This window comes from Schistocerca gregaria, chromosome 4 (genome assembly GCF_023897955.1).
Source record: "Schistocerca gregaria isolate iqSchGreg1 chromosome 4, iqSchGreg1.2, whole genome shotgun sequence".
In the NCBI taxonomy this organism is placed as follows: Eukaryota; Metazoa; Arthropoda; class Insecta; order Orthoptera; family Acrididae; genus Schistocerca; species Schistocerca gregaria.
The window spans coordinates 88,823,862-88,846,649 of NC_064923.1; positions in this window are offsets into that span (position 1 = coordinate 88,823,862).

A 22,788-nucleotide genomic window follows, 5' to 3' on the forward strand; every position below is an offset into this window, starting at 1 on the left:
CTATTCCAACATATATTGTGTTCGAACATTAGGAATTACCTCGAAGAGAACGAACTATTGACACACTGTCAACATGGGAAGACATCGTTCTTGTAAAACACAACTAGCTCTTTACACTCACGAAGAGTTGAGTGCGATTGATAAGGGATATCAAACTGATTCCGTACTTCTAGATTTTCAAAAGGCTTTTGACACTATATCACATAAGCGGCTTGTAGTGAAACTGCGTAGTTGTTGAATATCGTCTCAGTTATGTGACTGGATTCGTGATGTCCTGTAACGGAGGTCACAGTTTCGTAATAACTGACGGAAAGTCATCGAGTAAAACAAGTGATTTCTGGCGTTCCCCAAGGTAGTGTTAGAGACCCTCTACTGTTCCTTGTCTATGTACACGATTTAGGAGACAATCCTCTTAGGTTGTTTGCAGATGACACTGTCGTTTTTGGTCTAGCAAAATCAGAAGATCAAAACAAATCGCAAAACGATCCAGAAAAGATATCTGAATGGTGCAGAAATTGGCAGTTGACCCTAAATAACGAAAAGTGTTAGATCATCAACATGACTGCTAAAAGGAATCGGTTAAACTTCGGTTACACGATAAATCAATCTAATCTAAAGGCCGTAAATTCAAATAGATACCTGGGAACTACAATTACGAAGAATTTAAATCGGAAAGAATTTTTTTTTTTTTTTTTTGGAAATTTGTGATAAGGTCTTATGGGACTAAACTGCTGAGGTCGTCGGTCCTAAGCGTACACACTACTTAATCTAACTTACACTAACTTACGCTGTGGACAACACACTGTAACACCCCAACGAACCCCTTGAGGTTAATTAAGACAGAATATCATATGAAGTAGGGAAGGGTTATCCTGGCAAATACGACATCTTTGCCGATAAGCTAACTCCAAGAGGTTTTGATAACAACCAACATTGTACATCACTGAGAGTTATGAAAAGAGGAGGAAGAAACCTCAGATTTAATTAATGGACAAATATCCAAGTGATAATTGCAATTAATATCTTGAAAGCTAAGTCCAAGGTGATGTTAGTCAGAGATAACTTTTATGTGGATGAGAGTTGTAAGCGCACCGAAGAAATTCAATGCGCCTACAATACTCTTTCACAGAAGAAGTCGCTTGCTGGCTCTCGTCCTGTAAAGACGTGCGAAAACAATTCTTGTCTTTGTTATTGAGAGTACGGAACGCGACGAGATTCTTCTCCGTTCAGAAGTGTTTCTCGCGTGACGTGATTCACGAACTTCGGAAACTGATTTTCTAAGCAGAGACAGGAACTGATCGATGCGTTTAACCGCGCATAACGGGTTAATTGAACTTTATTCACCGATCTAGTGAATATTGGGCTTGACTTTCAAATAGTTGGAACTAAAATAAGAGTGGATAGTATATCAAAGGAATACACTCAATTAGTTTCGAGTAGGACACAATTACGACTTCACGAAGATAATACAATTACGATGAAGAGTCAAGTTGTCGAAATCGTCAAGAAATTTAATTTTAATAGAACTGGCTTTACCAACCAACCAACTGTGTGTGCGTGTGGTGCAAAAGTTATAAAGTATTTAGTGGCCAAGGAACAATAAACTGTTCGTTCCAAGTGAAATATCAAGCGTGGACTACATTATTAAGTGATTTAATCAATGATAGTTAACCAACGATTGTTCAGCAGGGACAATTTAATCTGAATATCAAAATACCTACTTAATTAATTAAAAAGAGACCTTTTGAACATTCTTTTTAACATTACGGCGTAGGTTCACTCAGACGTGATCAAAGAGTATCTGTGGATCTCGCTTCATACAGGTTTAACAACTCCATAGCAACGAGCCAACAACGTACGAGAAGACTGATAATTACAATGTTTCCTCGCAATTGATGGTGTGTACGATGCGGATGAGATAAGATTTAACAACTACTGCATATCCGGGCAATGAATCATTCAATCTTAAATCAGAAGAAGCATCCATCGTACGAGTTCGTATTTCTGTCTCCCGTTCACCAACGGGAACCTATGTGATCGCGCATCGTGTCTCAACTCCACTGCGAGAGTTATGGCAGTAGCAGCCATATCAGCACGCGGTTGGAGTGTGGGGACGCCACACACCATTTTGGCGCCTGCGACGTGGGGCTTAACGACGCCAGCTGCCGCCGCATCTGGGAGACAATGCAGCGCCTAACGACGCCAGTCGACGCCTCATCGACAAGACGACGCTAGTCGAATGGTTGAAAGGACGAGGTGGTATTTGTGGGCAACAGCCACACATTGTTTGTTCACAAAACTGAACTCAACGACGCCAGACGTCACACCGTCCGACGTTTCTTCTCAACGACGCGTGCACTGAAGACGTGGGGTGCTGACTTCTCCACAACGCTCAATGACTTCGAGTAAGCGAAATGCAGAACGACGCAGCGCGTCGGAGAACGCGACAGTGATCACACCCACGCCACGACAATTTATAACTACAGAGAAGAGTAAGCAATCCACAAAATAAGTGATCCTTTGAGTATCAGAGTATACTCTGTATCGTAGTTGTAGTTGAGATTTCACTGTGCTTGTGTTCTTTAGTTATCATGATGTCTAAAAGAAACTTGAGACTGGTTAGTGTTATAGATAAGAGAATACCGAAATCAGGGGAGGAGATTAGTGATTTGTTAGAATAGGATGAATGTAACAGAAATATTGTCAATGTAGGAGGTGAAACGTTTACTGAACCAGATTAAGAAGCGATACCGGGTGTATTGGGGTTTAGAACAGAAGATAAAGTCGTAGAATTACCAGGTAATAATTCTGATGCTAGGGAGGGAATAGATCGCGAATGTAGAATGAATGTCGCACCGAACAGCTCTGGAAGAGTAGACATACTCAGTGAAATGTTATCAAAATTGAATATGTTAAGTGAAAAATTTGCTGAAGTACAAGTAAAATTAGACATTAAATTTTCATAACAGCAAGCGTCTTTCAATAGTAAATTTTCTGAATTAGCTGAACAACAGGTTAAAGTAGATAACCGGATAGATAATGTTGAAGCTAGATTTGTCGATCAAAAGGTCAAAGTGGATAATAAACTGGAAGATATCGAGTCTAGATTAACTAAACAAGAAAAACAGGAAATTAAAATTACTGATTGTAAACAGTGTGATATGGAACAGTGTGATATGGTATCGATAAAGGTTCATATGACAGAACATCTGAATGAAATTCAAAATAATACGATTAAGAAGATCAATAACTAAATAATTAGCCAGATTTAAAGATTACAAGATTTAACAAATAATATTATTGATTCAAAATAATACGATTAAGAAGATCAATAACTAAATAATTAGCCAGAGTTAAAGATTAGAAGATTTAACAAATAATATTATAGATCAATTTCATTAAATTAAAGATAAATATTATCAATTAAAAATAAAGTTAAGCATGATTGTCACGTACAGTTTGCCTAAACATCTGAGCAACTGTTATACAGTGACAGGAAACCAGAAAATGAATATGTAGGTAGTCAAATAAAATCCTACTGCGAGACGAAGCGTCTGTGTATGCAGTCCAACTCCTTTGTTAGTGATCCGTGGAAAATAAATTCACATTGAGAAGTAGGAGATGATCCCTATGTCCAACGAAGCTGTGTTTCTTCTCTAAAGGCGGAACAGAGTATCTTTAAGAGTAGGCAGTTTCCCACATTCTCAAGTGAGAAAAACAATATCAATCCGAAAGTGTTCATAAACTCGTTTAAGAGAATATTTCCGCGCAGCTGGACTGAATTTGATAAGATACATTTATCGGGTCTAAGATCGCAGGAAAAGCTGCATTATGGGCCACGGAAATTAGTGAAACATGTAATACGTGTTCAGAATTTGAAAGGCTTTTCTTGGCGAAATATTGGTCCTTGAGTCGTCAAGAACGTATGCGGAAGGAAGTTTACCAACCCGAATTTTACAACCCTAAGAAAGAAACGTTAAGACAATACTTTGAACGTTATATAAATACAACTAGATACTGGACGGAACCCATTTCAAGTCGTGAAGTAATCCGTATATTGAAGGGCAGGCTGCCGTTCAATATAAGGGAAAAGTACCGGACTTTGACGTAGAACAGTTTTTATCACTAATTGACTCGATAGATATGTTAATGGAGGACGCCAACAATGGCACAACAACAACAGCAGTAATTATAATAGTAATAACGGTAATAACAATCAATGGAATCAAAATAGATCAAATAATAAGAATTTTAACAACTATAACAAGAACTTTAAAAATGGTAGCGCACAAAGTGATCCAGGCCAAAGGATAATTCAAACTGGAATTCAAATTATAATCGACCTAAAGGTGCTTTCGCACCGGACAATAACCAAGTGCAAGGACAAAATAAATTCCAAAGAGCAAATGTAGTAGCAATTAATAGGGAAAAAAAGTATGGGGGGTGGTAATCGCCAAACCACCAATGTTGTGGCGATGGCCGACAAAAAAAAACTGTGCTCCTATGGAGCCTCCGAGCAAATCCAGATGGGGAACGTGCCAAACGACTAATATAGATTGGAATAATCCCAATGCTACCGGAAACTCCTGTAATTCTAATCGACCTATACCATTACCGGATTGTAGAAACGTAAGAGGAGACAACGTGTATCCACAAAAGGTGAAAGAAGTACGTTTAGTTGAAATACACGAACCACCGAGGAATCTAAGTGACGGGCGTTCAGACGAGAGCCAGTCATTTTAGACTTTCCTCGGATGGCTAGTTATGAGGCGGCAGGCAAACTTCACGAGTTAATCAATGTCCTTAATTATAATAACCGCTCTGACATCAGAGACGAGTTAATGAAAGAACCAAGGGCTGAAGTCAATAAGGAAGAATTTACTTTACAGGCTATAGTAGATGCTAAGATTAATAATATTCCTGTAAGTATTCTGATTAACACAGGTGCAACGGTCAGTGTAATGACGAGTAATTGTTTAAATATGGTTAGTAGGCAACAGAAGCTACTCACTTTACCAGTATCAGGATGTACCGTTTCGGGGGTTTTTAGCTCTAAAGCGCAAAAGATAATTAAAAAAGTCCGGGTAGCAGTAGAACTACAAGAAGCTAAATTGGAATGTACTTCCTTGACAGTACCTAAGATGACTACACCGTGCATCTGGGGCATGGATTTTTTATATGAATATGGTGCAATCCTGGACATTAAGGAAGGTAATCAAAATATCCACGGGTGTACTGCCGGTCTATAGTGTCCAATGGGCACAATATTTCGGCGATCAAACATGTCGCCATCATCAGGTGAACTGACGGACTGAGGCGCGGGGCGCGGACGGCGGAGGGAGCGCGCCGCGGGCGGAGGGTATTTAAATCGGCCGCCGCCGCGACCGAACCCAGTTCCCGCTGAGCAGATGAGTCAGATATCATGGTGAGTTTTGACGTCGTTTCCTTGTTTACGAGGGTACCCCTGCGAGAGTCGCTAGAGTTGATTGGTCAGAGGTTTGACGAGAATACCACTGAACTTTTTAGGCATGTCTTGACTTCCAGGTATTTTCTTTTTCATGGAGAATACTACGAGCAAACGGAAGGAGTCGCCATGGGTAGCCCACTCTCACCGGTGGTAGCGAATCTGTACATGGAGAACTTCGAGGAGGAAGCCCTGTCGTCATCCGAATGGAAACCTACTTGCTTTTTCCGTTACATGGACGACACGTTCGTCATCTGGCCACATGGTATGGATAAACTCTTTGACTTCCTTACACATCTAAACTCCATACACCCCAACATCAAATTCACTATGGAGACTGAAACCTAGGGTAAATTACCTTTCCTTGACGTCTTGGTCAGGAGAAGGGCTGACGGCACCCTAGGTCATGGGGTGTACCGAAAGACAACACACACTTATCTGTATTTGCACGCAGACAGCTGCCACCACCCTTCACAGAGGAATGGGGTACTTAAAACTCTAGTACATAGGGCGCGCACTATCTCTGACACAGAGAGTCTACTACAGGAATTGGAACATCTGAGAACTGTATTTCGAAAAAATGGGTACTCAGAGTGGCAGATCCAACGTGCTCTCCGCCCAACCACTGCAGCACAACCTGTTGAGATGCATGAAGTCACGAGGGAGGAGGTAGGCACTGCATTTATTCCATACACAGCCGCACTCTCGGGGAAAATCGCCCGCATTCTGAAGAAACAACGGGTCGGAACTGTGTTTTGTCCTCCGAATAAAACTCGTGCACTGGTGGGGAGCGCCAAAGATGACCTCGGTTTGACGAAGGCCGGCGTGTACCAGATTCCATGTCAATATGGCAAGTCGTATATTGGTCAGACGATGCTTACTGTCGAGGATCGATGCCGTGAACACCAGAGGCACACTCGACTGATGTATCCGAGCAAGTCGGCGGTCGCTGAACATTGTTTGTCGGAAAATCACGCTATGGAGTATGACCGCACGAGGATTCTGGTACAGACGTCGAGATACTGGGACAGCGTTGTTAGAGAGGCCATCGAAATTCGCACCAATGACGACCTCATAAACCGTGACTGTGGCTATAATCTTAGCAAGGCTTGGGAACCAGCGATTGGGTTAATCAAGAGTAAATCGAGCAAACGCATAGTTGTGACGACCACGGCGGACAGAGCCATAACACCGACGTCATCTCAGACGCCGTCGCAATCTATTCCACCGCGCTACCGTGGCGCGGGGCGCGGACGGCGGAGGGAGCGCGCCGCGGGCGGAGGGTATTTAAATCGGCCGCCGCCGCGACCGAACCCAGTTCCCGCTGAGCAGCCATAGCGTACGGATCTCCGTGCCGGCGCGTTCACAGGAGCTCAGTCCGTCAGTTCACCTGATGATGGCGACATGATTGATCGCCGAAATATTGTGCCCGTTGGACACTATAGACCGGCAGTACACCCGTGGATATTTTGATTATCAAATACGCCGGGAGAAACTCAAGAATCACATCAAGGAAGGTGTTTGTTCGTTAACTGTTAACGATAAGCCATTGAAGATAATGTTAAGAAAGAAGAGAATTATTTTAGAATACTTATCAATTCAGCAGCAGATAGAGTTAAGAGAAGTGTGAAGATCATATCTACCTGTATTTAATAAAAAGCCAGGAATAATTAAAAACTTCGAGTATCACATTGAAACCTACCCACACAATACATTCTGTAAGACGACATACTCAGTCCCTTGGTCAAAGAGAGAAACAGCGATGACGGAAATAAAGATGTTAGACTGGGGTATTATAGAAACTTCAACGTCAGAGTACTCCAGCCCTCTTTTAGCTGTAACTAAGCCAAATGGAGAGATACGTTTAGTCTTAGATGCGAGGGATATCAATAAAATTATCAAACCAAAGAGGACTAGTCCAGAAAATCTTGAACTCGTGTAAAAATTCCATGGAGTGAAGTTTCTGACCTCCCTCGATCTCAAAAGTTCATATTGGCAAATAAAGATCTCTAAAGAATCACGAAAATACACCGCTTTTATTTATTTGGGAAGAAGCTAACAATTTAAGGTAAGTCCGTTGGGGTAAACATTAGTGGTGGTGTATTCATAGCAGCACTAGACACAGTGCTTGGTCCAGATCTATTGGAACGAGTTACGGTTTATGTAGTCGATTTACTAATTGCCACGGAAACGTGGGCAGAACATCTTGAATTATTAAGTCGGGTGTTTGAGAAATTCTTGGAATATGGAGTGACAATTAATTTGGCTAAATCAAAATTCTGTGGAGATCACATTAAATTTCTTGGTCATATAGTAACACCAAAGGGAATAGTGCCAAACCCTAAGAAGTTAGACGCAATTAGAAACTGCTCATATCCTATCAATAGGAAGCAGTTGAAATCATTCTTTTTCAGAAAATTCATTTCACACCAGTTATTGAATAAAAAATACCTGTTACAACTGTTACGAAAAAATATACCATGGCATTGGACTGATGCTTGTAGTCAAGCTTTTGATGAAATACGTAGTGCTCTACTTAATGCTCCGCTGGCGCGCAAGTATAACACTCCAACGAACCCCTTAAAGTCAATTAAGACAGAATATCATATGAAGTAAGGAAGAGTTAGCTTGGCAAATACGACATCTTTGCCGATAAGCTAACACCAAGAAGTTTTGATAACAACAACATTATATATCACTGAGAGTTTTTGTTATGAAAAGAGGAGGAAGAAACCTAAGATTTAATTAATGGACAAATATCCAAGTGATAATTGCAATTAATATCTTGAAAGCTAAGTCCAAGGTGATGTTAGCCAGAGATAACTTTTATGTGGATGAGAGTTGTAAGCGCAACGAAGAAATTCAATGCGCCTTCAATACTCTTTCACAGAAGAAGTCGCTTGCTGGCTCGCGTCCTGTAAAGACGTGCGAAAACAATTCTTGTCTTTGTTATTGAGAGTACGGAACGCGACGAGATTGTTCTCCGTTCAGAAGTGTTTCTCGCGTGACGTGATTCACGAACTTCGGAAACTGATTTTCTAAGCAGAGACAGGAACTGATAGAAGCGTTTAACCGCGCATAACGGGTTAATTGAACTTTATTCACCGATCTAGTGAATATTGGGCTTGACTTTCAAATAGTTGGAACTAAACTAAGAGTGGATAGTATATCAAAGGACTACACTCAATTAGTTTCGAGTAGGACACAATTACGACTTCACGAAGATAATACAATTACGCTGAAGAGTCAAGTTGTCGAAATTATCAAGAAACTTAATTTTAATAGAACTGACTTTACCAACCAACTGTGTGTGCGTGTGGTGCGAAAGTTATAAAGTATTTAGTGGCCAAGGAACAATAAACTGTTCGTTCCAAGTGAAATATCAAGCGTGGACTACATTATTAAGTGATTTAATTAATGACATTTAACGAACGACTGTTCAGCAGGGACAATTTAATCTGAATATCAAAATACCTACTTAATTAATTAAAAAGAGAACTTTTGAACATTCTTTTTTAACATTACGGCCTCCGAAAGACCACTTGTGAAATGCTGCTCGCCAGATACGGGAGGTGATGAAAAATTGATCCTAAGAGTCGTAAATCATGACTGAATCTAGGCAAACCATCGCTTTGGAAAGAAGACAATTCTCTGTGTTTCATGGGATTATAAGTGTGTCATCTATTACGAGCTGCTAATACCTGGTGAAACCGTTAACACCGATCGAGACCAATAGCAGATTATCGATTTAAATCGAGCATTACGTGAAAAACGTCCGAAATATGGAAAAAGGCAACACAGTCATATAGCTCCATGATAACGCCCCGTCACACACAGCAAAAAGGGTCAGGGAAACGATCGTGGCGTTCAGTTGGGAAATACTAAGGCATGCGGCTTATTCTCCTGACTTGGCTCCGTCCGATTATAATCTATTTGCATCACTGGGACACGCTCTCGCTCAACAACGTTTCAATTCGTATGAAAATGTACGAAAATGGCTCACAGACTGGTTCACTCAAAAGGTTTTTTGGCGTGGTATTCATAGCCTTGCGGAGAGATGGGAAAAATGTATAAACAGCAATGGAGACTATTTTGAATAAACTATTATTTATCAGTTTCAAACAACAGAAGTGTAATTATTGCGACCAAATTCCGCTTTCGTACTTCTACACCTGGTAGGTGTTCGTTTTTTTCCGCGCGCTGTTCGGGGTTGGAATAATAGGGAATTATTGTGAAGGTAGTTCGATGAATCCTCTAACAGACAATTAAGCGTGATATGAAGAGTATCCATGTAGATGTAGATGTAGATGCAGATGCAGATGTAAAGATCTCCAGCCCATGTCGTTGCAGTTCGTAAAGGTCGCGAAGTACATCGTGCAGCAGTTGCCACCTCTGTATGCAGGTGTTTTCCATCCGCGAATTGTTGGCGATGTTTAAAATTACGAAGCGCACCGCAGCTACGGTGGTTTAGACTGTTCTGTCGTTGCGTTTCTACCACAAGGTCCGCAACTTATCGTCTAGTGGCTAGCGTTACTGCCTCTGGATCACGAGGTCCCGGGTTCGATTACCGACCGAGTTGGGAATTTTCTCTGCCCTGGGACTGGGTGTTTGTGTTGTCGTCATCACATCATCAACATTTGTGACAGTGGCTACGTTTGACTGTGTAAAAAAATCGACTGTGTAAAAATTGGGATTTTGTACGGGCACTGATGACCGCGCAGTTGAGCGCCCTACATCATCATGATCATTGTATCACAAGTCACCGGCGTTGCAAATCGACAATAGCACGGTAAGCTCTATTACCCGACCCCTGTAACTGTGACCGCATTCTTGACGGATGGCTAGCTTTCTTCGTTATTCATAATAATGTTAGTTGATTTTAGGGCTCTCTTTAGGGACTAGTTTTCACACTGAAGCCGTTATTGTTTGTTTGAACTTTTGTCCTTTTGACTTTCCTTCAAGTCCAGTGCTCGCCCAACGGCTGCAGTATTGTGAGTGATAACTTTGGAAACTTGTGAGAGGTCTGCCTCTCATTTACGTGTCTGCTTCTAAATAATGAAATGCCAGGCTATGCTGACTTTCATTCGTCTGTAGCTTCCCTGCAGTCACTTTTTGTTAATTGATTCCTTACTATGCGTCGAAACACCTGCTGTAAGAAACGAAGTCTGACTCCTGGGACGGTAGATCAGCAAGTGAGTGAACTGCTAGGGAACAGTGACAGTTGCCACATCTCTGAAGGCCATTTCTTCCACCTTTCGATAATCTGTATTAATTACGAGTTCTGCTTTAGCTCGCAGTATACAAGTGTTTACCCACGCTGCTTTTATACGGAAGTCGTTTCTTTTCGGGGACACTAAACTAATGTCGTTAAACTCCATGTTTTATTAGAAGATACTAAAAACAAATAAGCTCACTGTAATGAAATACATATGTTTCTGGATGGGCTCCGCCTTGAGCAAAACACGGTTTTGTTTTGTATTCCAAACATGTTTCACTGCTGTGGCTGCATCATCAGTGGGATTTTATTCTATGGCTGTTAAACATAAAGAATGTTCTTTACTGTCTGTACACATGTAAATATTAGTTTCTAAAATCGTAATTAAAGTTTTTTGAAGAACACATGAAATTATGTATTCATACCTTTTTACATAATTTTATGTGTTCTTCAAAAGATTTGTAGTTACGATTTTAAAAACTAATATTTACATGTGTACAAACAGTACAGAGCATTCTTTAAGTTTAACAGGCATAAAATAAAAGCTCACTGATGATGCTGCAACTGCAGTGAAACATATTTGCAATATAAATCAAAATTGTTTTTAGCTAAAGGCGGACCCCATCAAAAACATGTATTGTTAGAGCAAACACGAACAAAATAGCTCCAAACTCAGATGATCGCTGTAATGAATTTTCGAAAGAGATACTCCCTGAATTTTAATTATTAAATGAAAGACAATCGGGATCGAAAATGAGTGTATAGACTTTACCTCCAGACAGTTTTTCGCAACTAAACATCCCAGCCTGTGAGTCAATCTCCGCGTTGCTGTCACCAATCAGGAGGTTAACACCTTATAACATTTAGGGTTTAGTCTAAGAACAGTCAGTTCAACTGGTTTCGTAGAATGTTTTAAACTGAGTCTTGTGAAAGAACTGGCGAAATCCGCAATCTCAATTTACCTGCTCCTGTAATTGTCGCTTAAATTCTACTCTCAGATAAGTCGTAACAGTTGTAGAATCATTCAAAAAAACTACCGCCCAATAGCGCGGAAATGCCTCAATCGTACAACATTAGTTGAATGCGACTTTGACCTAGCGACCAGAGACTAGAACGTCTTTCGAGTCATTGCACGTGGTACGAACAAACCAGTCTTCTGAAGGAGTTCTGAACAAGTTTTCCGAAATAGTCTTGAGCAGCTAGTTCGAAAACCCATATCCAATGGAAACATTGAGGACCTTGTAGCTACAGACTGGCCTGACCTTATCGACAGTGTCAGTACAGAGGAAGGGAATACCGGTCACGATGTCATAGCAGTGACGATGGTTACTAAAGGTAATATACCAGTCAAGAAGACCAGGACAGTTTTTATGCTGTAAAAAGCAGATAAGAAGTTGTTAGCCTCCCACGTAGAGAATGGATGGACACCATTTATATGATGGATGTAGAGGAATTATGTGCAAAATCTAAACTAATGATAGAATGAAGGCTTTACTAGGAGCAAAGTCTAAACTGACTGTAAATCTCGCTCTGGAAAATGATATACGTAGTAAGTGGATTAAGGACGGGAAAGACCGCAGTGATTTAACAAAAAAATCTGGTAAATGCTATCGGGGCAAAAGAGAACCTGGAAATGTTGACACACGAATATTTGGTATAAATTTGTGTGTCTGAGAAAAGATTGATGAGCAAAGCATACAACAGCAATCACCGCCGTGCCTCACCAAAAGATTTTGCGTGAACCCGAGAACATTGTGAGTGGTCCAACGTAAAATCACTGAGTCGCAGGCTTCTATGCAGTCACCTGTTGACGAGCCTCGTGTAGCAATAGAATATAGCAAAAGGATAGCTGAATTTCGCGTTGAAGAAATCATTCGCTCATTATGATTGTATACACGACTTACCAATAGGCATCCCAGGCGTAGAAAAGCAACTGAAAGAGTTTAAAACAAGTCGCCAGGCCCGGATGGAATAAAAGTTCGATTTTACAGAGATAACCATACAGCAATGGCCCCTTACTTAGTTTGCGTCCATCGCGAATCTCTCGCCCAGCGCAAAGTCCCAAGCCATTGCAAGAAAGCGCAGGTGACTCCTGTATATAAGAAAGGTACAAGAACGGCGCCGCAAAATTACAGACCAATATCCCTAATATCGGTCTAATACAGAACTCTTGGTTTTATTCTTAGTTCGAACGGATGAGCTTCTGTCTGGAAATTAGCATGAATTTATGAAGGATAGCTCTTGGCAAATTCAGCTTACCCTTTTCTGACATGACACACTGCGAACCATGGAGAACAACACACACTCTATATTCCTAAATTTCCGTGGAACCGTTTGACACTATACCACGCCGCAGGACGTTAATTTAGGTGCAGCATGACAATTATTGAACTAAATGATATAAAATGGTCATAACGTCTGAACGGTTTGCTCTAGGAACTGCGCGGTCGGCCGCAGGGCATGATGGGAATTAGCTTGCGCATGTGCACGCTCCTTGTTCTTTCATGTGGATGGGTTCGTCAATAAGCAAAATTGGTGCGTTTGTGGTATGAGAATCCGCATTTAGCGATCGAGAAGTCCCTTTCGCCCTCAAAGTGTGCCATCTCCAGTTACGGCCTTGATGACACGTCAACTACCGAAAGGTACGTTAAAGTTTTGGAAGATGATTTCATCCCTATTATCCAAAGTGTCCCTGATTTCGACAAGATGGGGTTTATGCAAGACGGACCTCGACCCCATCTAAGCAGGAGCTCCTGGAGGAGCACTTTGGGAAGCGCATTCTGGTTAGAGTACGCACAGGCCACTGGCATGGGCCTCGAATGGTCACCATATTCTCCTATCTGAGCACATGCGACTCCTTTTTGTGAGGCTGTGTTAAAAACGAGGTGTACATCAATAACCCCAAAACCACTGCTGAGCTGAAAACAGCCATTCAGGAGGTCATCTACAGCATCGATGCTCCGACACTTTAGCGGGTCACGCAGAATTTCGCTATTCGTCTGCGCCACATCATCGCCAATGATGGCAGGCATATCGAACATGTCGTAACCTACATTCAGATATCTGCAGTGGCTTTTCCATGTCGAATAAAGTGTGTGCATACCGCAGTTTGTAACTAATTTACATTTTTATATAGTTAAATAACTGTCGCCCTGTATTTGCACACGGAATAGCTTTCCATATGTGTAATGGCTCGAAGACTTCTGAAGTAACAGAAACAACTACAGTCCCAAAGACGGGACAGCGAGTGTTAATCGGAAACAAGGGTACTGTTATTAACGCCCGCTGTTATTGTCGACATACATAAATAATCTGACGGACAGTGTGAACACCAGTGTGTGGTCCTTTGCTGAAGATGCTGTGGTGTACGAGAAGGCGCCTTCGTTGAGTTACTGTTGGAGGATACAGATCACTTAGACAAAATTTCTAGTTCGTGCGGTAAATGGCAGATAGCTCTAAATGAAGAAAAGTTTAAGTTAATGGGAATGAGTAGGAAAACAAAACCCGTAATGTTCGAATACAGGATAGTGATGTGCTGCGTGACACAGTCGTTTCGGTTAAATATCTCGGCGTAACGTTACAGAGCGATATGAAATGGAACAAGCACATAACATCTGTTGTGGAAAGGCGAATGATCGGCGTCGGTTTATCTGGAGACTTTAGGGCAAGTGTAGGTCATATCTAAAACAGGCCTCGTATGGAACGCTAGTGCGACTCGTTATTGACTATTGCTCGAGTGTTTGCGATTCCAACTAAGTTGGAGTAAAGGAAGACATCGAATGAATTCAGAGAAGGGCTGCTAGATATGTTACCGAGATGTTCGATCGACAAGCGAGTATTATGAAGATGCTTCGTGTACTCCCGGGGGTGTCCCTCGAGGGAAGTAGATTTTCTTTTCGCGGAACTCTGTCGAGAATCGGCAGTTTAAGCTGACTGCAGAAGGAATCTACTGTTACCGCCAACGTACATTTGCCCTAAGGTCCACGAAGAAGAGATAAGAGGAATTAGTTGATGAGATTTTCTGATCGGACGAATATAGGATAATGTCAACAGCAACAGGAAATGCTATAACGGGACTAGGATTCAAACTTCGTGGCAGATTAAAACTGTGTGTCGGACCGAGCCTCGAACTCGGGACCTTTACGGACCAGGAGAGCTTTAAAGTTTGGAAGGTAGGAGACGAGATACTGGCAGAAGTGAAGCTGTGAGACGTGCTTGGGTAGCTCTGTTGGTAGAGCACTTGCCCGAGAAAGGCAAAGGTCTCGAGTTCGAGTCTCGGCCCATCACACAGTTTTAATCTTCGAGGAAGTTTCATATCAGCGCACACTCCACTGCAGAGTGAAAATCTCATTCTGGGACTAGGATTCCTTATGGATAGGGAAATATGCGGGGGGGGGGGGGGGGGGGGGGCAGAGTGAGTTACTGCGAACAACAAAGCGATGGATTTGTTCTCACACAAACCGACAGAAAATCGACGGCAACAACAATAGTTGAAGCATACATGTCGAAAGAAGAAAATTAAGAAGAGGGAAAGTGAATGAGCATACTGTATGGATAATTCAATATGCAAAAAGGAGATGGTAATTCGGTAGTAGGGGAAGGTACAGACAACCAATTTCGATGGAAAATGACCTTGGCGTTAGAGTGAGGGAAGTTCACAGGTCATCGGTCATTTTGATTAGGGAAGGATGGACAAGGAAGTCTGCTGTGCCATTTCAAAGGAACCATACCGGTATTTGCCTGAAGCGACGAAGGGAAACCACGGAAAGTCAAAATCAGGAAGGCCGGATGCGGGTTTGAACAGTCGTCCTTCTGAATGCGAGTCCAGAGGTGAGAGAGCTCGAACGCTAACTGAATTCTGAAATAAATTTCATCTATTAACAGCAAATTCACTGCTCAAAATTCATAAGAGGAGGAAATCATAAGGCCGCAAGAGCTGCGATACCCACGATACAAAAACAAAGCAGCAATTGGGATACTTTTAACAATCGATCAACCGTTTTCCATAACTACTTCTCATTCACACAGTTAGAACACCGAACAATAAGATTCCATAATAACACTACAGAATTATTTGGAAATTGACTAAACAGAATGATCACACCACCCTAACTAAAATAGGAGGGCTAAAACGGAAGAAGAACAAAAGAAGGAAAAAAAAGAGGGCACAACAGTGACTGGTTAAGAATGACGTGTTCCGAACTGCAGAGCTCGTATTATACTTCAAAATGTTAATTTCTGTTGTAATAGGATACGTACAATAATTTGTAAAATTATTATTGAGGAATTTTGCTAGACAAAAGATGTTAAGACAGGGAGCTAGATTTTCGTCCTCATTGTTGTATCTCTACATTGAAGAAACAGTGAAGGAAATAAAAGAATGGTTCAGGGATGCGATTAAAATTCAGAATAAAAGGATGTCAATGACACTGTTAACATTACTATCTGTAATGGAAGAATGTGTTGAATGGAATGAACAGTCTAGTAAGTGCAGAATATGGACTGAGAATAAATTGGGGACTTAGACCCCACACTCTCCATCCGATAGTTTCCACTCCCTCTGTCCTATCATCTGCTCCGCAGTCTCATCTCCCACCCTGTTTATTTGCAGCCCTGTGCCAACACATCTGCCCGTCTTTCCCTGCTGCTCTCCTTTTTTCCCACCCCTCTGCGCTGCAACCTCTGACGCTGCAGCTGTCGGCAGTCTAGTCCCTGAACACTCCACCAGACACCTTTCGTGTCTCTCCCCACCCGTACTCCATCCCTTCCCCTTCCCTGCGCCCTCCGGTGTATCTATACGTTAAATTGTAATACCGAAATATGGTTCTGTTCTCATGTTCTGTCTAAACGCTACTTTCAGATCTGCACAAATATTCAGTTATCTATCCTCAGCTTTTGAAGCAATTCTTACAGGGCATGAAAAAGAACATTTTATTCTTAATTTAGAGACATAGACATTAATGCAATTTGAATCTGGAATATCTCAAATGTGTACCAAGGGCGTCTTATCATTTCTTATTATGTTACTAGCAAGATTTTTGTAGCATACTATCTCTGTGTATTCTGTGTTATATTTTCGTCTTGTTTACTCGTTTCGGTATACTGTGGATGTAAAATTCGTTTGTCGGAACCTGTTCTTTGCTAAGCCTATGTAACTCCGTACCAGAGTTCGACTTAAAGGTATGTATACTACGAATTGTAAAACCATCCGTTGTGTAACATTTAGACCACTGACATGACTGTATGGGCAGGTTCCGAAAGCCACTAACAAAATATCGTCGCCCTGCCGAATGTGAGTAGACTGAGTGGTAACTATTGCGCCGCTTCGCTCTATCGGCTTCAGTGGAGACGCCACAGCACACTAAAACTACTAATGCTGCAGTGTTTCATCCTTAGGTATTAGTAGTGCTGTGCTCTACCAGAACTACGGAGCGGCAGTTTTGGTACGGTACTTAAATGACGTAGTAAATGGTAGGATTACCGGTAGTACTGGCAGGGAAATTAATGCGTGACAGAGAAACTGTACGAGAAGGAAACTGTGAGTCAACGACTTCTCTTTGTTTTTCGTTTGTTGATTCGTTTTACACATAGACTCACACAGCGTTCAGTGTTAGTGCACTGTGCATTTTTTGTCTTTACAAATTACGAATTGCAATCTATAAGTAGTAAAAATTAGCTGATCGCGTAACTTTTGAGATTTGGTGCAACCAAAGTTACTACTTTTGATGCAGATAGTCTACATGCCTTATCATAAAAAAGGCCTGTATAATTATTGTCGTTATTTTATGCTCGATAAAACGTTCTTCATCATGATCAAAGGTAACAGTTTCCTGTTATTATTGCTAAGTGCGAAAGTTGTTTATGATAAAGAGAGACATGCTTAGTATAGGCTCCGAGAAGTATTGCTGCCATAACTGAGGTGTTTTTCTTTTGCATTTTTTTAAGTTTACCTTTTTTTGAGGAAATTGCGTTTTGTAGCGCTATATGATATATTTGTATTTTTTAAATTGTTACTGCAACATCCGTTACTTTCACGTTAAAAAACAACAATTTTCGAATAAAACATGAACATTTTTGCTATAAATACTTTTGCTATAAATAATGTTTATGTTTCAGAGGGATAACTATGTAGAACAAGGATGTTCCACTCAGTTTCTAGACGGTTTACCGCTTCCGGTTTGTAGGGAAATATAGTAAGGCACCAATCGCATACGCAGACAGAGCATCGAAACGAGGTAACGTGTGATATTTATGAGCTTATATCTACATCTACATACATATTCCGCAAGCCACCGTACGGTACAAGGCTAAAGGTATCTTGTAAGACTATTAACCATTTCCTTTTCCGTTCCACTCACACATAGAGGGAAAAACGACTGCCTATATGCCTCCGTATGAGTCTTTATTTCTCGTATGTTATCTTCGTGCTCCTTACGCCGGCTCTCTAAAATTTCTCAATAGTGTTCCTCTAAAAGAATGTCGCCTCCCCTCTAGGGACTCCCATATGAGTTCCATAAGCATTTCCACAATACTTGTGTTTTGTTCGAACCTACCGCAGACATATCTAGCAACCCGCCTCTGACAGCTTCGATGTCTTCCTTTAACCCGTCGTAATACGGATCCCTAACACTGGAGCAGTACTCGAGAACAGGTCGCATCAGCGTCGTATGTGCAGTCTCCTTTACAGACAGTCCGCAGCTCGTGGTCTAGTGGCCAGCGTTGCTGCATCTGGATGACGAGATCCCGGGTTCGATTACCGGCCGGGTTGGGGATTTTCTGTGCCCGGGGTCTTGGTTATTTGTTTTGTCCTCATCATTTCATCATCGTTCGTGACAGTGGCTAAATTCGACTGTGTAAATGTTGGTACTTTGTACGGGCGCTAATGACCGCGTATTTGAGCGCCCCACAAACCAAGCATCATTATCATCATTTACAGATGAATCACACTTGCCCAGAATACTCCCAATAAACAGAGGACGACCATTCATTTTCCCTACGACATTCCTCACATGCCCGTTCCATTTGATATCACTTTGCTACGTTACGCCCAGATATTAAAACGACGTCACTGTGCCAGACAGGACACTACTAATGTATCTCAAGCAGTTCTAGACATTACAGTCCGGAACCGCGCGACCGCTACGGTCGCAGGTTCGAATCCTGCCTCGGGCATGGATGTGTGTGATGTCCTTAGGTTAGTTAGGTTTAATTACTTCTAAGTTCTAGGGTACTGATGACCTCAGAAGTTAAGTCCAATAGCGCTCAGAGCCATTTGAACCGATGTTGTATCTGACCATTATGGGCGCGTTTGTTGTTCCTATTCACTCACGTTAACTGAAAGGGGGGGGGGGGGGGGGGTAGAACGTCAACCCGGCCTACATGGAGCAGGAGAGGCACAACAGGACATTTTAATTTCCGCTTTCTATACTTTGCAAATAAATTCATAAAACTTTGTCAGAATGACCCGAAGGATTCAGGATTCACACTCATAGCAGTGGAAGTTCAAAAACACAGTAAAATATTTTTTTTCATGTGAAATTTCATTATTTTTTCACTTACTATTGGCTTCATTTGTTGCTATACGTACACTTTTCTTCATAAGTAAGAGAGATTCTTCGATGAATTTTGCACATCATACAAACCATACTTACAGGTGTATGAAATTTTAGACAAAAATGAATGAGCTGTTACATTTTAAACTTGTCCGCCCGCGGTAGCTGAGAGGTCAGCGCGACAGAATGTCAATCCTCAGGGCCCGGGTTCGATTCCCGGCTGGGTCGGAGATTTTCTCCGCTCAGGGACTGGTTGTTGTGTTGACCTAATCATCATCATTTCATCCCCAACGACGCGCAAGTCGCCGAAGTGGCGTCAAATCGAAAGACTTGCACCCAGCAAAGGGTCTACCCGACGGGAGGCCCTAGTCACACGACATTATTATATTATTTTAAACTTTATTTTAAGAAAAACCTTAAATTTTATAGTTAATTATCTCAGTTCTTACCAGTGTCTTTAATGGTTTTGGAAAATTCTAGAGTTGTGCATGAAAAAGTATGAGTTTAATAAGCAGTGAAAAAAATTATGAATTTTCACGTGTAAAAAAATTGTTTTGTTATGTTTTTGAACTGCCACTGCTATGAATGTGAATCCCGAATTCTTCTTTGTCATGCTGAGAAAAGTTTTATTAATTTATTTGTAAAAGTATAGACAGTGGAAATTAAGATGTCCTGTTATGCCTCTCCTGCTCCAAGTCGGCCCGTTTGACGTCATACCCCCCGCCCCCCTCCCCCTTAACTCACATAACGTACCGACAACACGGTAACGATCTTAACTGACCAAGGCTGCTAGGCAAACTACTGTAGTCTACATGTACTTACGGTAGCCTACGGTAGTTTTACAACCGTAGGTATACGATTCGTGCTGATAAGACTTTGCAGTCTCTGACTGTCCTCTCGAAATGTCGTGTGGCTGTCTGTGAGGTAAGCCTACGGAAACGAACTGCGCAGGTGTTGTTGGCCCGAGACTGTATCGGACGCTGCAGCTGGGAGCCGTAGCCGCGTTCCGTGGCCTTAACTCGGTTACCGAGTTGCAGCCTGTCTGGAAATGCGATTAGCCGCCGTGATAAAGGTGGGCAGGTCCGGGCGGGCTGCGAGGTGCGAGTTGCGAGGTGTGGCCGCTGCCACTGCTGCGGACTCGCCAGCGACCGGCCGCCCATCCCCGACCACCGACCTGCCTCTCTGCCCATCGCGGTCAGCCCGAACGACCGAGGCGAGTTCAGGTCTCAGAAAGAGAGAAATCCGATCCTTATGTGGAAGCCCGTATTCGCGTCTACACAGACTGATGAGACGAAACACTACGACCGCTGCCACGTGGTCGCACTGAGGACACCTGGCGGGGGAAAGGAAGGAAGAACTCTAAATAATTCCGGAACTTCGTCCACAAAGTTAGTCTACCCTTGTATTGTATTGTATGTTAACCGGGGACCTAGAAACGACGGAGGGGCTCCACAATCCCACGACGACTACCGCAGCACACTTCGCCCCTTCGCCGCCTCAGACCGAACCCCAGGTTATTGTGCGGTTCGGCCCCCATTGGACCCCCAGGGAACGTCTCACACCAGACGAGTGTAACCCCTATGTTTGCTTGGTAGAGTAATAGTGGTGTACGCGTACCTGAAGAGCTTGTTTGCGCAGCAATCGCCGACATAGTGTAAGTGAGGCGGAATTAGGGAAACCAGCCCGCATTCGCCGAGGCAGATAGAAAACCGCCTAAAAACCATCCACAGGCTGGCCGGTTCACCGGACCTCGACACAAATCCGCTGGGCGGATGCGTGCCGGGGACCAGGCGATCCTTCCCGCCCGGAAGGCCGTGCGTTATAGACCGCACGGCCAACCGCGCGTGCTTGTCTACGTTTACCTTTCCTTATTGTGCACAGTGTCCTTCCAAATGCTCTCCTCCACAATTCTTGCACCGCGCTTAATGCCATCTTCACTTCCAGAAGCAGCCTTGATACGCCTCTTCCTGAATCGCGCAAAGCGCCGCCTGTGAATTTCCCTTCATCTCGTCTACCATCCCAAAACTTGGTCCTTCCAATGGGGTTTTCAACTTTGGACATGAAAAAAATCCTCACGGGCAATTCTGGAGAGTACGGAGGATGAGGCACCACAGTGGCTTTTTTTTTGCTTTAGTCACGCACCAACAGGGATGAATGTGCGGGTGCGCTATCGTGATGCAAGAGCCATGAATTGTCTCGCCACATTTCAGGCCGTTTCCTTATCACATTATCTCGTAGATGTCGCAACACGTCGCTATAGTGCCATCGATTAACAGTTTGTCTCTGATTCACGAATTCCTGACGAACAAATCATTCAAAGTCAAAGAAAACTATCAGAATGGCTCTGACGTTTGACCTGACCTGACAAGCTTTTTTTTGGTCTTGGAGAATCTTTCCCGGCTGATTGTGAAGCCTCAGCCTTGGTCTGAACATCATAACCGGCAGACAAACGTCTCGTCACTAGTTATGATTCTGTTAATGAACCACGCGTTCTCATTTGCACGATCCAAAAGCTCTCCACAGTTTCCGAGATGGTCTTTCTGGTCTTGACACATGAGCCGTGGGACGAACTTCGCGGAAACACGATGCATTTCAAGACGCTGTCTCAGGATTTCGTGACATAACCCAACTGAAACTTTACATTCTTCTGTAATCTTCCGGAGAGTCAGCCTTCCACAGGCACGCATAAGTTCTCTGACGTTCCTGACATGAGGGTCGTCGGTAGACGTGCAGAGGCGCCCTAAACGAGGCTCATCTTTACGTTTTTAAGCCACCTGAACCATTTGTAACACCGAGTACGGCTTAAGCACTTATCGCTCTGGCCTTCCTTCACCGTTTGGTCTGTCTCTGTAAAGGTTTACTTGAGTTTCACGAAACGTTTAACGCAAACACTTTGATCCTTTAACTCTGTCATCTCTAAATTCGCAAACTGCGAGACACAACGTTCTGCTCAATACAGCACTGCACAGTAACTAACAGACATACGACAATGAAGCTTCCGGTAGTTACACATGAAATACAGGCGTGTGCTGGGATGTCAACCGCATTTCGTTCCAACTCAACACTGTCGCTAATTACGAATGTTCTGGAATTCTTTGGACAGCGTCGCATATAGCGGGAGTAGAATCCATCGACGGCTCATTCTAGCAACGATACGACCCAGAAATCTGGAAATTCACTGACTTAACCGAGTTTGTGGTTCGGCGCCCTCAAAGGAGTATCTGGGGAACCGGGGAAGCTGGTAAGCTGTTCGCATATACTGTCGCTATCAGGTATGGAAAGAGGTTGCAGGACGATGGCACCATGATTTTTTTCTTCATTGTTATTTCCTCCCCGCTCGTCCCATATGAGCGGAGGGGTGGACTGGCAGCGCTACATATAATTCGCTCTTCAGCTAGTTGAACACGGAGACACATGTATTATGAATCAAAATTATTCTAAAGGCGAAGTTAATGGGATAATATCAGCAATTACAGAGTGCAGCGCTTAAATCAGAACAAATTTCAATTTGAATTTTCCGCCGTATGGTAGATCCGCCGGAGGTCGCGATTGGCGTT